This window comes from Salminus brasiliensis, chromosome 16, assembly GCF_030463535.1.
Source record: "Salminus brasiliensis chromosome 16, fSalBra1.hap2, whole genome shotgun sequence".
Classification (NCBI taxonomy): Eukaryota; Metazoa; Chordata; class Actinopteri; order Characiformes; family Bryconidae; genus Salminus; species Salminus brasiliensis.
Window position 1 is genome coordinate 33,881,691 of NC_132893.1, and position 17,492 is coordinate 33,899,182.

Below are 17,492 nucleotides of genomic sequence, written 5' to 3' on the forward strand. Positions count from 1 at the left end.
TTTTGGGATGAGTTGGAGAGTTGGGGATGATGATGGTGGGGTGGTGATCATCATCCAACATCCTGACCTCACTAACGCTCTTGTCGCTGAATGCAATCAAATCCTCACAGCAATGCTCCTCCAAAATATAATAGAAAGTCTTCCTCCCTGGACAGTAGAGACAGTTACTCCAACAAAAGAAGGATCAGCTCTTTATCATACCCTTATTTTCAAAAGAAACAATGAAAGAGCAGGCGTCCCAATACTTTTGTCCATTTCTCGAGATGACACAATTAGATGAAGGCCATTCCACTGTTAGACCCCTGTCTCTACTCATCCACTCATCCATCAGTCCTTCCTCCCTCCAATACCGACATCAGCTCCTTCAACATATCTCCAACTGACTCAGGGCCTTGTATTCTGCTCTACGATTGGCTGGCAGTCCTCCAGTCAGGGGTCTGATTCACCAGCCAATCCCAAGCCAAGAGAAGAAGGTGGGGCTTGTGAGCCAGCCATCATTCACATTCATTTTTGACTGGGTTGCCATGGCACCAGTTATCTGCAAGGCAACTCCGGAAATAACCACAAGCGTAGGCACACACACACATACAAATATGGTATATGGTACATGTTGACCATATAATAAATATAATACATATGGTCAATTCCGTCTCATTGAGACCGTTTATTGTGAGACTTACCATATTTCTATACATTTCTATACATATTTCTATACATTTTAACAGATAACCGCAATATTTTCAAATGGAATTTAATTGTAATAATTGTATAAATTATTTCTTTATCTACTGTCTTTAAATATAAACTATATTGCCAACATTTACAACGAGTTCATATTTTGCACTATACACACAACACACACACAAATACACCAACAAACACTGCACACATGGTACCTTAAATATGGTCAATATATCAATTTCATCTCATTGAGACTGTTCATCATGAAACTCACCATATTTCTATACATTTCAATACATATTTCTATACATTTCTCTCTCTATATATATATTTCTATACATTTATATATATATATTTCTATACATTTATATATATATATATATATATATATATATATATATATATATATTTCTATACATTTCAACAGATAACCCCAATATTTTCAAATAATATTTAATAATAATTGTATATATTAATGCTTTATCTACTGTCTTTAAATATAAAACTATATTGCCAACATTTAATATGGGTTCAAATTTTGCACTATATACACAACATATACACACACACACACACACACACACACTAATACAAACACTGCACACATGGTACTTTAAATATGGTCAATATGTCAATTTCGTCTCATTGAGCACTCACCATATTTCTATCCATTACTATCCATATTTCTATCCATTACTATCCATATTTCTATACATTACTATACATATTTATATCCATTACTATACATATTTCTATACATTTTAACAGATTAAAACAATATTTTCTAATGTCATTTAATAATTTCACTTAATTAAATGCCAATCTACTGTTAAATATCAGCTTTATTGCCTACATTTAAAATGGGTTCATATTTTGCACTGTACACACAACACACACACATGCCGCCAGACTCACAACACACACACACACACACACATGCCGCCAGACTCACAACACACACACACACACACACACACACACACACACACGTCAGCATGCGTGCAATGTGGTGGAGAAAATGGCCGCCGCACTCCCTGCCTCAGAGTAAACAGCCGAGATAAGAGCGTATCAGCGAGCGGCAGAAACACAGCGACCCACATCTTATCACTTTCTACATTTCACATCGGCTCAAAGCTCCCCAACGTTCTCTGTGCTGTGATTGAAGCTGCTAAGGCCAATAAACTGACCGAACACACCAAGCTGCTGTTCTAGATACCATGGTTCTGAAGCAGGCCGGGGAGGAACTGAACACACACCACAAAGGCATCATCATGCCAGCATCATCTCTGAGAGCTTTACAGAGCCATCTACTGCTTATTACGCCCAAGCACACACAACAAGGCCCGTATTCTGCATTCTGCCTTGAATCTACAGGGGTATAAAGACCCCCAGCATTGAGCTGTGGAGGAGTGGAACTACTGTGTTTTCTGGAATGATGGGTGGTCATGCTCATCCACTTTTGGGATGAGTTGGAGAGTTGGGGATGATGATGGTGGGGTGATGATCATCATCCAACATCCTGACCGCACTTAAGCTCTGCAATCAAATCCTTACAGCAATGCTCCTTCTTCCCTGGACAGTAGAGACAGTTACTTCAACAAAGGCAGGATCAGCCCTTGATACCCTTGTTTTCAGAAGAAACAATGAAAGAGCAGGTGTCCCAATACTTTTGTCCATTTCTGAAGATAACACAATAAGATCTGTCTGTCCTCCAATACCGACCTCAGCTCCTTCAACATATCTGCAACACCATGTCTTGAATCTACTGGATGTGAAGAACCTCAGCTAAAGTAGTTAACATCTAGCAAACATAAGCCAGAGTAGTTAACAACCAGCTAATGCCAGCTAGCATAATCTTGCATCCAGCTAACCTCAGCTAGAGTAGTTAACATTCAGCTAATGACAGCAGGAGTAGTTAACAACCAGCTAATGCCAGCTAGCATAATCTTGCATCCAGCTAACCCCAGCTAGAGTGGTTAACAACCAGCTAATGCTAGCAGGAGTAGTTAACAACCAGCTAATGCTAGCACGAGTAGTTAACAACCAGCTAATGCCAGCTAGCATAATCTTGCATCCAGCTAACCCCAGCTAGAGTGGTTAACAACCAGCTAATGCTAGCAGGAGTAGTTAACAACCAGCTAATGCTAGCACGAGTAGTTAACAACCAGCTAATGCCAGCTAGCATAATCTTGCATCCAGCTAACCCCAGCTAGAGTGGTTAACAACCAGCTAATGCTAGCAGGAGTAGTTAACAACCAGCTAATGCTAGCACGAGTAGTTAACAACCAGCTAATGCCAGCTAGCATAATCTTGCATCCAGCTAATCTCAGTTAGAGTGGTTAACATCCAGCTAACCTCAGCTAGAATGGTTAACAACCAGCTAATGCTAGCAGGAGTAGTTAACATCAAGCTAATGCCAGCAGGAGTAGTTAACATCAAGCTAATGTCAGATAGCATAATCTTGCATCCAGCTAACCTCAGCTAGAGTGGTTAACATCCAGCTAACCTCAGCTAGAGTAGTTAACATTCAGCTAACCTCAGCTAGAGTAGTTAACATTCAGCTAAAGTAGTTAACATTCAGCTAACCTCAGCTAGAGTAGTTAACATTCAGCTAACCTCAGCTAGAGTGGTTAACATTCAGCTAATGCCAGCAGGTGTATTTAACATCAGGCTAATGTCAGCTAGAGTGGTTAACATTCAGCTAACCTCAGCTAGAGTGGTTAACATTCAGCTAACCTCAGCTAGAGTGGTTAACATTCAGCTAACCTCAGCTAGAGTGGTTAACAACCAGCTAATGCCAGCAGGTGTATTTAACATCTAGTAAACATTAGCTTGGGTAAACTGTAGAAGTGTAGAAGTGTTAGAAGTGTCCTTTGGATCCTAGCGTATGCAAACTAACTACGAATATTTACAGAGTAAACAGCGAAGCCCTTTTGTAAGTCGCTCTGGATTAGAGTGTCTGCTAAATGCCTTAAACGTTAATGTAAATGTAAGCTAGAGTAATTAGCACCCAGCTAACCATCCAGCTGAGATCTAGAGTAGTAAACAACCAGCTAATCACAGCAAGAGAATTTAATATCTAGCAAATATCAGCTAGAGTAACATTCAGCTAACATCAACTAGATTAGTTACATCCAGCTTGCAGCTAGACCAACAACTGGCTAATGACCTTTAGAGTAGTTAACATTCAGCTAATAACAGCTAGTGTAGTTAAAATCTAGCTTAGCTTGTGCAGCTAGAGCAGGTAACATCCAGCTAACAACAGCCAGAGTAATCAGCATCCAGCTAATGACAGCTGGAGTAGCTAACAACCCAGCTAACATCAACATCTAGCAAACATAATCAAGTAGGTAACATCCAGCAAACATTTTAACATCTACAAAAGTAGTTAACATCTAGCAAACAACCGGCCAGAGGTGCCAACATCACCTAGAGTAGTTAACATCAACATCTAGCAAACGTAAGAGAGTAGGTAACATTTAGCAAACATTTTAACATCTAGCTAAGCTCTACTAGTAGTTAATTCATCTTATGCTAGACGCTAGAGTAATTAGCATCTAGCAATTAGCAGAGTATTTAACATCCAGAATACATCTAGGTAACATCTAACATCAGCCAGAGTATTTAACATCTAACATGTACTAGAGTAGTTAACCTCTAGCAAACAACCAGCCAGAGGTGCCAACGTCAGCTAGAGTAGATAATTTAGCGTATGCCAGCTAGATTAGTTAACATCTAGCAAACATAAGCGAGTAAGTAACTTCCAGCAAATATCTAGTTAACACCTAATATCAACCAGAGTAGTTAACATCTAGCTAAAATCTACTAGAGTAGTTAACATCCGGCAAACAACCAGCTAAAGTAGCTGACATCAGCTTATGTAGCTAACTCAGCTTATGCCCGCTAGTGTAGTTAACATCTAGCAAACATACGAGAATATGTAACATTCAGCAAACATTTTAACATCTAGCAAAAAACATAACTTATATCAGCTAGAGTAGGTAACATCTATCAAACATTTAGGCCACAACTAACATCAGCCAGAGTAGTTAACATCTAGCTAACATCAGCCAGAGTAGTTAACATCCAGCATCCAACAGACGAGAGTGGACAACATTCAGAAAACATCCATTTAAAACAACAACATTTAAACAACCAGCTAGAGTAGCCAACATCAGCTAGAGTAGTTAATTCAGCTTATGTCAGTTAGAGTAGTTAACATCTAGCAAACACAAGAGAGTAGGTAACATCCAGCAAACATCTAGGCAACATCTAACATCAGCCAGAGTATTTAACATCTAGTGAACATCTACTAGAGTTGTTAACATCTAGCAAACAACCAGCCAGAGTAGCCAACATCAGCTAGAGTAGTTAATTCAGCTTATGTCCACTAGAGTAGTTAACATCTAACAAACACAAACACATCCAGCAAACATATAGGCAACATCTAACATCATCCAGAGTATTTAACATCTAGTGAACATCTACTAGAGTCGTTAACATCTAGCAAAAATAAGAGAGTAAGTAACATCCAGCAAACATCGAAGTGATATCTAACATCAGCCAGAGTAGTTAACATCTAGCTAACATCTACTAGAGTAGTTAACATCTAGCAAACATCGACTAGAGTAGGTAACATCTAGCAAAACAACAGCAAGAGAAGCCAACATCAGCTTAAGTAGTTAATTCGGCTTATGTCAGCCAGAGTAGTTAACATCTAGCAAACATCAGCCAGAGTAGTTAACATCTGGCTAACATCTACTAGAGTAGTTAACATCTAGCAAACATCTACTAGAGTTGTTAACATCTAGTTCTACTGGCCTTCTCAGTCACTTTTTTTAATGTTGCACCCTTGGCAACCTGTTCACACTGAGGCACTGAGTGTTGGAGAAGCACAGTGTAAAATAGCATAGGCTACATATCTGCAAACCGCTGTGTCTGACAGACCTGTTTAAAGGGTGTAACAGATACACTCTATGGACAAAAGTATTGGGACACCTGCTCTGTCTTTTCTTCTGAAGTCTACTAAACAGAGTTTGGATTCATGTCTATCTGCTCCAGAGAGTTCTATTCCATTGGCAGTCCTTCTCTACAGGGACTAGACAAGCTGTGTCAGCAAGGGGTGCAATTTAAAGTAGCTGAATGCGGTCGTTAGAAGGGGTGTCTAATGACAGCTAGAGCAGCTAACAACCAGCTAACATCCAGCTAAAAGACAGCTAGAGCAGCTAACAACCAGCTAAACGACAGCTAGAGCAGCTAACAACCAGCTAACATCCAGCTAAAAGACAGCTAGAGTAGTCAGCATCCAGCTAAACGACAGCTAGAGCAGCTAACATCCAGCTAAACGACAGCTAGAGCAGCTAACATCCAGCTAAACGACAGCTAGAGCAGCTAACAACCAGCTAAACGACAGCTAGAGCAGCTAACAACCAGCTAAACGACAGCTAGAGCAGCTAACAACAGCTAGAGCAGCTAACATCCAGCTAAACGACAGCTAGAGCAGCTAACAACCAGCTAAACGACAGCTAGAGCAGCTAACATCCAGCTAAACGACAGCTAGAGCAGCTAACATCCAGCTAAACGACAGCTAGAGCAGCTAACAACCAGCTAAACGACAGCTAGAGCAGCTAACATCCAGCTAAACGACAGCTAGAGCAGCTAACAACCAGCTAAACGACAGCTAGAGCAGCTAACAACAGCTAGAGCAGCTAACATCCAGCTAAAAGACAGCTAGAGTATTTAGCATCCAGCTAAATGACAGTTAGAGTAGCTAACATCCAGCTAAACGACAGCTAGAGCAGCTAACAACCAGCTAAACGACAGCTAGAGCAGCTAACATCCAGCTAACGACAGCTAGAGCAGCTAACAACCAGCTAAACGACAGCTAGAGCAGCTAACAACCAGCTAAACGACAGCTAGAGCAGCTAACATCCAGCTAAACAACAGCTAGAGCAGCTAACATCCAGCTACCATTCAAAATATCTTAATGATGTTAATGCTTTTTTCTAGACCCACATTACTTAACCCTTTTTACGTAAATTATGTAAATTAATCAGTTTTTTTTCCTGTGTTGTTTAATAAATTCAGTGATGTTTATTTTTGTTTATTTACTGAGGACAGTAACTAAAGAACATGCGTGTTCACCTCAGAGTCTCCGAAAGCCAGAAAAACTTGTAACTCGTAACTCGATTAGTTACGTTAAAAAAGTCGCTAATTATAGCGACAAAGCCTCTACGTTGGCTACACTGCTAACATCAGCTAGAACACTTACATCTAGCTAAGATCGTGCAGCCAGAGTAGTTAACGTCCAGCTAACATCGACTAGCGTAGTTAACAGCCAGTAGTAGTATCATAAGAGAGTAGATAGTATCAAAACAACGACAAATTTTACAAATAATTGTAATGAAATAAGTCCTTTTCTGCTTATGAGCACTAATATTTGAACGGTTTTGCCCCTTGCTCTCAATTTCTCCACTGTTTTAAATGAGCTGCGATTCAGAAGCAATTAACGCAAGAAGCCGTCTGCAGCGAGAAAAACCTCGGAGAGTTAAAGGGGCTGATTCCTGTTTCGTGGGACGATAAACAAAAAAGATGGAAGTCAGTAAAGCCTTCTCGCTGTTCGACGGGACGTTATGTAACAGGCTTAGCCCAGCAGCAGCAGCAGCAGCAGGCAGTGCCATGCCTACGCTAATGCTGGGCCAGCTTCTCCACACTGCAGCAAAATGATAACACGGCAACTGAAAGCATCTTATACCTACACAATATTTTTTTTATTAGCGGATTACTGAGAGTATTATCAGACTGCTGCATCTATTTTTAGTGTGTGTTTTTTTTACTTATATAAAAGGGGCTGTCTCACTGCAGTGGCAGATAGACACGCTTCCCTTAAGCCCTTACCTAGCTCCACTAGATAAGATCACGTCTAGCTGAGTCTAGAGCCCAGAAATAGGTGGAATGATCTTATACATTTGGCCTGCCTAGAAACACTATGTGTCCAAATATTTGTGGACACCCCTTCTAATGAATGGGTTCTGCTACTTTAAGGTGCACCCATTGACACTGACAAAGAATGTGCAAATTAACATACACCTAGGCCCTGTGAAGAGGTACTGCCAATACAATAGGACTCTCTGGAGCAGATAAATAAGCATTAACCTATTGGCATCATGCTGCCTAATGCCAGGCGTGGGCTAGTAGAGGGGTATAAAGCCCCCAGCATTGAGGAGCTCTGGAGCAGTGGAAGAGCTGTGTTCTCAGGAATGATGGTGGTGGAGCTCCATCCAGAACTTTTGGGATGAGTTGAGGACCTGACCTCACTAAGGCTTTTGTCGCTGAGTGCAGTCAAATCCTCACAGCAATGCTCCTAAAAAGTCTAGTAGAAAGCGTTCCTCTCTGGACAGAAGAGACAGGTATGGTATTGGTGTCCCAATACTTTTGTCCATGTAATGAAGATAGATAGATAGATAGATAGACAGATTAATAGAGAGACAGACGGACAGACAGACAGATACTTAGACTGTTAGAGAGACAGATTAATAGACATACAGGCATACAGATAGACAGACAGACAGATAGACAGACAGATTAATAGGTGGACAGACAGACAGACAGCTAGATAGTTAGACAGATAGACAGACAGATTAATAGATGGACAGACAGAGACAGGTAGATATATAAACAGACAGGCCGACCGACAGATAGTTAGACAGACAGATTAATAGACGTACAGACAAACAGATATATAGACAGACGATAGAAAGTTAGACAGACAGACAGATAGATAGAAAGTTAGACAGACAGACAGATTAAAAGATAGATAGACAGACGGACAGATAGATAGATAGTTAGACAGACAGACAGATATATAGACAGACAGATAGATAGAAAGTTAGACAGACAGACAGATTAAAAGATAGATAGACAGACGGACAGATAGATAGATAGACAGACAGATTAATACACAGACAGACAGATAGATGCAGCACATAAACACACACAGTCAAACTGAAGCTCCTACCCCACCCTATTCACCCTGCTGCTGAGCTTTGTTGCCATTTCACACCAACAACAATCACAATCCATCCATCCATCCCCCAACACACACACACACACACACACACACACACACACACTGACGCCCATATGTGTATAAATGAAATGTTCTGTACCTTCACCTCCACCTGCGTTACTCTTCCACACCAGCACGCACACCAATAAACACTGAAAACACTCTATACTCTCACACACTTCTAGAACATTCCTGTCCACATCCCCCATTCACTCCTGCACACACACTCTCCCACACACACACACACACACACACACTAAACAAAAACACACACACACACACACACATGCACCACCCAGAACATTCCTTAGCCTCTTCCTCCTCTCTCTCTTTCTCTTTCTCTCTCTGCCTCCCCCTTTATATCTCTCTATCTGTGTCCACATGCGGGCATGTGTGTGTGTGTGTGTGTGTGTGTGTGTGTGTGTGTGTGTGTGTGTGTGTGTAAATGCATGCCGGACACATTCCACCTGCCCAGATACACAATCAGGAAAAGAACATCATGTTTTTTGTGAGATGCTATCAATACGAGATGCTATCAAATCTGTTCAGTCACTCACACACACTTAAGTTTATAAAATAGCACGCTCAAATTGACAAAAGTATTGGGACACCTGCTCATTGATCTTTTTCTGAAATCAAGGCTAATAAAAAGAGCTGATCCTGCTTTTGTTGGAGTAACTGTCTCTACTGTCCAGGGAAGAAGACTTTCTACTAGATTTTGGAGGAGGAGCATTGCTGTGAGGATTTGATTGCATTCAGCAACAAGAGCGTTAGTGAGGTCAGGATGTTGGATGATGATGATCATGACCACCCCACATCATCATTCCCAACTCCCCAACTCATCCCAAAAGTACTGGATGGAGCTCCACCACCTCCATCATTCCAGGGAACACAGTTCTTCCACTGCTCCACAGCTCCTCAATGCTGGGGGTCTTTATACCCCTCTAGCCCACGCCCGGAATTAGGCAGCATGGTGGCAATAGGGTCATGATGTTGATCTGCTCCAGAGAGTCCTATTCTATTGGCAGTACTTCTCTACAGGGACTAGGCCAGCTTTGTGTGCGTGTGTGAATTTGCACATCTGTGTCCGTGTCAATGGGTGCAACTTAAAGTAGCCGAATGCATTAATTTGGAGGTGGTGTCCACAAATATTTGGACATATAGTGTAGGTTGAATAATCTAAGAACAGCCTCAACCATAAAGGCAGATTTATTAATAGCCAGATCCATAAGATTCAGCTTCAACTCTCAACCCTGGTTCGGATTCTTTAACTGGGTTACGTTATTTCAGCCGTGTTACTGCATGTGAGTGTGTGTGTGTGTGTGTGTGTGTGTATGTGTGTGTGAGGAAGGCAGAGCAGTGTTTAATAATTCAGTGGCTGTCATTCAGAGCAGGCGTCAGCCATTTTGCTTCCAGTTCATTGAGGAGGACGTTTTGTTCCTGCTGCTGCTGCAAATTCAGCAATCCTAAAAAACCTACACACACACACACACACACACACACACACACACTCGCTCTCTCTCTCACCTTTACATCCACTCTTGTGTACACAGCATTCACCATTCACCACATACAATAACAGTACTGTAAATTCTGGTTAGGGTTAGGGCCAAGGCTAGGTTTAGGACCAGAGTAAGGGTTAAGTTTTGGTTAAATATATACTACTAGTATATTAGTATAATATACACCAACGTAATACTAGTATACTATACAATGCTAGGATAGATGTAGACTATACACTGATATACTAGTATACTATACAATACTAATATAGATGTAGACTATAGACTAATATACTAGTATACTATACAATACTAGTACAGATGTAGACTATTGACTAATATACCAGTATACTATACAATACTCTGACATACTAGTATACTATACATTATTAGTATAGCTGTATACTGTACACTGATATAATAGTAGTATACTATACAATATAAGTATATATGTAGACTATTGACTAATATACTAGTATACTATACAATACTAGTACAGATGTAGACTATTGACTAATATACCAGTATACTATACAATACTCTGACATACTAGTATACTATACATTATTAGTATAGCTGTATACTGTACACTGATATAATAGTAGTATACTATACAATATAAGTATATATGTAGACTATTGACTAATATACTAGTATACTATACAATACTAGTATAGCTGTAGACTATAGACTAATATACCAGTATACTATACAATATAAGTATATATGTAGACTATTGACTAATATACCAGTATACTATACAATACTCTGACATACTAGTATACTATACATTATTAGTATAGCTGTATACTATACACTGATATAATACTAATATACTATACAATATAAGTATATATGTAGACTATTGACTAATAAACCAGTATACGATACAATACTAGTTTAGCTGTAGATTATACACTAATATACTAGTATACTATACAATGCTAGTTTAGCTGTAGACTATACACTAATATACTAGTATACTATACAATGCTAGGATAGATGTAGACTATAGACTAATATACCAGCATACTTTACAATACTCTGATGTACTAGTATACTATACAATATTAGTATAGCTGTATACTGTACACTGATATAATAGTAGTATACTATACAATATAAGTATATATGTAGACTATTGACTAATATACTAGTATACTATACAATACTAGTATAGATGTAGACTATTGACTAATATACTAGTATACTATACAATATTAGTATAGATGTAGACTATTGACTAATATACCAGTATACTATACAATGATAGTTTAGCTGTAGACTATACACCGAAATAATACTAGTATACTATACAATACTAGTATAGTTTTATACTATACACTGATATACTAGTAGTGTACTATATAATACTAGTATAGTTACACAGATGTAATACTAGTATACTATAAAACTAGTATATTAGTATAAAAGAAGTATATTAGTAGAATATACAGTATACTGTTATAATGCTGCATAATGCTACATAATACTAGTGTTATAGCATATATGCTATGCAGTATATATACATATAATATTAAAGTTGTATAATATGCACTGACATAACTAATATAGTATACTATATACTATATAAGACTAGTGCTGTAGTATAATGTGCACTAAAATAATAGTATGCATTTAATACTGGGATAGTAGTGTAATATACACTGATATACACTAATATACAGTACATACCAGTGTTGAATTATATACCATGGTATAATACTAGTAAACTATTAGTCCTAGCATACTATAAAAAATTCATTAATATAATAGTATAATAGTATAAAGACTAAATATAATAGTTGAAATGCTAGTATGCTAGCATAATACACCGCCACTACTAGTATGCTGTAAAATACTGTACTTGTATAGTAATATAATATAATATAATATAATATAATATATAACTATATCTGCTATTATTTGGTTGTATAGCGTACAGTAGTAAACAGTGGTTGTCGTTATGGTTGTTTGGGAAAGGGTTCGTAGTCTGGGTAAACATACTTTTTTGGTTATTTTGTGGGGGTTTTTTCACCTTCTTGGCTACCTCAGGTTCTAACTTATACACAGGCCCAGGCGATCCCACCCTATACAAGATTTTCTGTAGCTGTTTCTAAGGTTAACTTTAGGGGATAGGTTAGATAGTGGCGCCCAAACAGGGAACGAATATCTACTAACGGTGAACTCTATAGGATAACCCAGCTGTGCACACTGCAGTGCAGACCGCAGCGCTGCTGAAATCTCTCCAGGGTTTCTTGTATTGGTTACAGTAATGCTCACAGTAACAACAATGACCAACATTAATGACCACAGCTTCCCTGACAGTCACCACCAATATGATTAACTGCACCTGCTGCTCCTGCTGACATTAATACAAAGCCACGTTTCTGATAATAACCAACCACAACAATTACACACACACACACACACACACACACACACACACACACACTATTTATTTACACTTATTATAACAAAACCGCCATTTTAATTAATGAGAATACCGTAATAATGTGTAATAATGAATGCCATTAATAATAATAAAAACAAAAACAACAATAATAATAATAACAATAACAATAATGATTTATATACAATAACAATAACCCCCATTTTAATGTCATGAGAATACCAATGCTTCTGCAGACACAAACACAGCTGTTAATGCTTATAATAATAAATGCCATTAATAATAATAAAAACAACAATACTAATAAAAATAAACATAATCATAATAATAATAATGAATACTTATTTTCTGACCTGCATCAGTAACTGCACTGACTTTGTCTGCACCAACATTTATATAAATGTAATAATATATATTTTTTGTAATAATAATAACCAACCACAACAATAACATACACACAACAAAGGAATTGCTTAGTATAGCAACAAATGTCATGATACTAATAACTCCATATGGAAATCTGATATATGGCCATACATGTACATATAAATAATAAGCATTTATTTATTTTTTTATTTTTTTATATTTACCCATGTTATAAATATGCATATCTGGCCATATATCAGATTATGTTATGAGTATCATGACATTTGTGGCTATACTAAGCCATTCCTTTGTGTGCATGTTATTGTTGTGGTTGGTTATTATTATTACAAAAATATATTACATTATATAAATGTCATGTATTGCTGTATATATGTTATTATATGTATATATATGTAGCATGCTGCTTTTTGTAAAATAAATCTATGTTGGCTTATTTTATATATATATTTATTTTCAATATGTGACAAATATTAGTTGCAAACTGTGTCGTATATTTGAGTCTATATACAGGCTGTATAGCAGTATAGAAAAGCTACTAACAGTAATAACATTGCTAATAATAATAGTAAACACTGATCTTCATAACAAAGGCATTGCTATTATTGTTCCGAATGCCTTCATAAACAATCCAGCTGCAAACACAAACAAACACAGCTGGTAATGCTCATAATAACTAATATCATTAATAACAACAATAAACATTAATGCCCACTCTCGCTTCTCAGACAAAGAAAAAGAAGTGCCCCCCTGCTCAAGATGACATTATACAATCCCACGTTTCTGATAATAACCACAACAATTACACACACACACACACACACACAAAGAACCCGGCTATTAGAGCTGTAAAGGCCTCCATTAGCTCTAATGAGCGCATATTAATGAGCATTCTTATTAATGGAGGAAGACAATAAGGCCGCTGTGACAGTGACCTCGAAGGCTTATCGATCAGGAAGCTTCTCTGGGAGGTGTGTCTGTGTGTGTGTGTGTGTGTGTGAGAGAGAGATGGTGGTTGGCATTCAGTGTGTGAGAGTGTGTGTGAGCTGCATGGACAGAAGGAGGGGTGTGTGCCAGCAGCAGCAGCAGTGGAGGTTATGCAATCAGAGCAGCACACACACACCGTGACTGCAGCAGCCATGCATGGGCATGGAGCTACGCGCATACACACACACACACACACACATGGGGGTCTGTGTCGGGTACAATCAGTGTGTGTCGAAAAGAGGCTCGCTCAGACAGCATGAGTCATTCATGGAATGTGTGTGTGTGTGTGTGTGAGTGTATGTGATTGGCACATGGCTGCACCTGAAGTGCACACAAAGACGTACAGTTGAGACGCACACACACACACACACACACACACACACAATAATAATAAATATACATTTAATCTTTCTTTCACTATATATGTATATATGTACTGTACATGTATATATTATAATGTTCTTAATATATATGTGTATGTATATGTATATGGTTCAGTATATACATGTACAGTATATATATACACACATTATATATGCATCCATATATATATATATATATATATATAGAGAGAGAGAGAGAGAGAGAGACATAGCGTATAACAACAACATGGTGATACACATATGTACACAGTACCAGTGTATACTATATATATATATATATATATATACCCACATATATATAGTGTGTTTTCTTACCTGTGTGTTGCCTGTTGGTGTGTGTGTGTTCTCAGCCCGTCGGTCCAGTGGGTATCTGTCTTCAGTGTGGTTCCATGCGAGCAGATGAGTGTGTGTGTGTGTATTCGCTGTGTTTGGAACACTCAGTCCCAGTGATGATGGTGATGATGATGATGATGCTGATCCTGTTTGCTGTGATGAAGGCTCAGAGTCACGTTCACTCGCTCACTCGTCCGTATTGTTCCCACAGTGGATGGAGGGATGCTGCGGAGGACAGAGAGAGAGAGCATCCCTTCCTCTGAGCGGAGGAGGACAAGAGGCTGGAGGAGGGGAGAGATGGAGAGATGCGTTGTCACGGCGACGGGAGGAATGATGGAGCAATAGATACAATAGGCGAACGGTTTTCCTTTTCCCTTCTCTCCTGTTTCTCACGATCCCGCTGTTTGCCTCCTTCCAATGGTTCACTCCTTCTCTCGCTCTCTCTCCCTCTCTCTCTCTCACACACACACATACACACTCTGTGTGTCTCTCTCTCTCCCTTACATGCTCAGTCTCTCTCGCTCTTCGTTTCCTCCGTCTCTCCTCCCTCAACACCAGAGCGCCTGCAGTCAGCTTTCTCTCTCTCTCTCTCTCTCTCTCTCTCTCTCTCTCTCTCTCACTCACTCACTCACTGTTTATCTCTGTCTCTCTATCACTGCCTCCCTCCCTCTTTCTAGCTCTCTCAAGCACTCTCTCTCTCTCTCTCTCTCTCTCTCTCTCTCTCTCGTCAATGCTTCTCTGTGCTGCTCATGCACACTCCCCCTCTTTGGCCAGTGTGTGTGTCTTAGACCTCTTTCTCTGTATGCTTCATTCATTTACAGCCTCTCTCTCTCTCTCTCTCTCTCTCTCTCTCTCTCTCTCTCTCTCTCTCTCTCTCTCTCTGCAGTCTCCGCTGCAGTGCCTCTGCAGACTGCATCACGTTTTCTCATTGCCAGTGAAAAATCCCAGCCAATCAACATCCAGCCCTACATCCCCCTCCCTCTCACAAGTTCATACACACACACACACACACACACACACACACAGAGACACACATACAAGATGCCATTTTCAGTGCTTCCATTCATTCCATCTTTCTTTGTTATGATGCATGATGCTCCCAGTACCCAGCACCCCCCCCACACACACACACAGGAGGTACAGCAGCCCACCTCAAAAACAGGTCAAACATTTATTCATCATCTTTACAGAACTGGACACTGCACAGAACAGACCTGCTAACTAACCATAACACTACTAACACTAACCTTATCCCTACTAACACTACCCTATCCCTACTAACACTAACCTTATCCCTACTAACACTAATTTTATCTATACTAACACTAACTCTATCCCTACTAACACTAACCTTATCCCTACTAACACTACCCTATCCCTACTAACACTAACCTTATCCCTACTAACATTAAACCTATCCCTACTAACACTAATTTTATTTATACTAACACTAACTCTATCCCTACTAACACTAATCCTATCCCTACTAACACTAATCCTATCTCTGCTAACACTAACCTTAACCATACTAACACTAACCCTATCCCTACTAACACTAACTCTATCCCTACTAACACTAACCTTATCCCTACTAAAACTAACCTTATCCCTACTAACACTAACCTTATCCCTACTAACACTAATCCTTTCCCTACTAACACTAACCTTATCCCTACTAACACTAACCCTATCCCTACTAACACTACCCTATCCCTACTAACACCAACCCTATCCCTACTAACACTACCCTATCCCTACTAACACCAACCCTATCCCTACTAACACTAACCCTATCCCTACTAACACCAACCCTATCCCTACTAACACTAACCCTATCCCTACTAAAACTAACCTTATCCCTACTAACACTAACCCTATCCCTACTAACACTAACCTTATCCCTACTAACACCAACCCTATCCCTACTAACACTAACCCTATCCCTACTAACACTACCCTATCCCTTCTAACACTAACCTTAACACTACTAACACTAACCCTATCCCTAACACTAACCCTAACCCTACTAACACCAACCCTATCCCTACTAACACTAACCTTAACCCTACTAACACTAATGTTAACACTACTAACTCTAACCTTATCCCTACTAACACTAACCTTATCCCTACTAACACTACCCTATCCCTACTAACACTAACCTTAACACTACTAACACTAACCCTATCCCTACTAACACTAACCTTATCCCTACTAACACTAACCTTAACACTACTAACACTAACCCTATCCCTACTAACACTAACCTTATCCCTACTAACACTAACCCTAACCCTATTATAATATTACTGATTTAGAAATGCTATAGTTTTCAGTGAATAAAATCCTCAATGTCCAAGTGTCCAGAGCACTGTCCAGAGCCTGTATTGCATAACTGTAGGATTTTAATCAGTTTCGGATATGCTCGGGTCAGCATGCTGACCTATAGATACTCCACAGCACTGAGGGAGGATTACAGCTCAGTCTACACACACAATACACAAACACACACTCACACACACACGCGTAAATAAATATGTAAATTGTGTTACATAAAATGCAACACTGAATAAACAGCCATTAATACAGTTTAAATCTGAGAGTGTCTTTTCCTGTTAAACTGTGTATAAACCAAATAAACACATAAATTATTATATAAAGTATATATTGTATATAAAGTAAATAATAATTATAGTTAGCATGAACTAAAAAACTAATAAATATAACATTAGAATAATCCC

At 39.0% G+C, this 17,492-nt stretch overlaps 1 protein-coding gene across 1 annotated transcript in view; it reads right to left on the reverse strand.

Annotated features, from left to right (window-relative positions):
* The window catches only part of rnf208 (ring finger protein 208), a 21,748-nt gene extending 6,257 nt beyond the window's left edge, over positions 1–15,491 (reverse strand). Inside the window, exon 1 of the mRNA XM_072659568.1 lies at positions 14,734–15,491. The gene's annotated coding sequence lies outside the window, so the exon portion shown is untranslated. The remainder of the gene's footprint in view (positions 1–14,733) is intronic.
* Between the last annotated feature and the right edge of the window lie 2,001 nt (positions 15,492–17,492).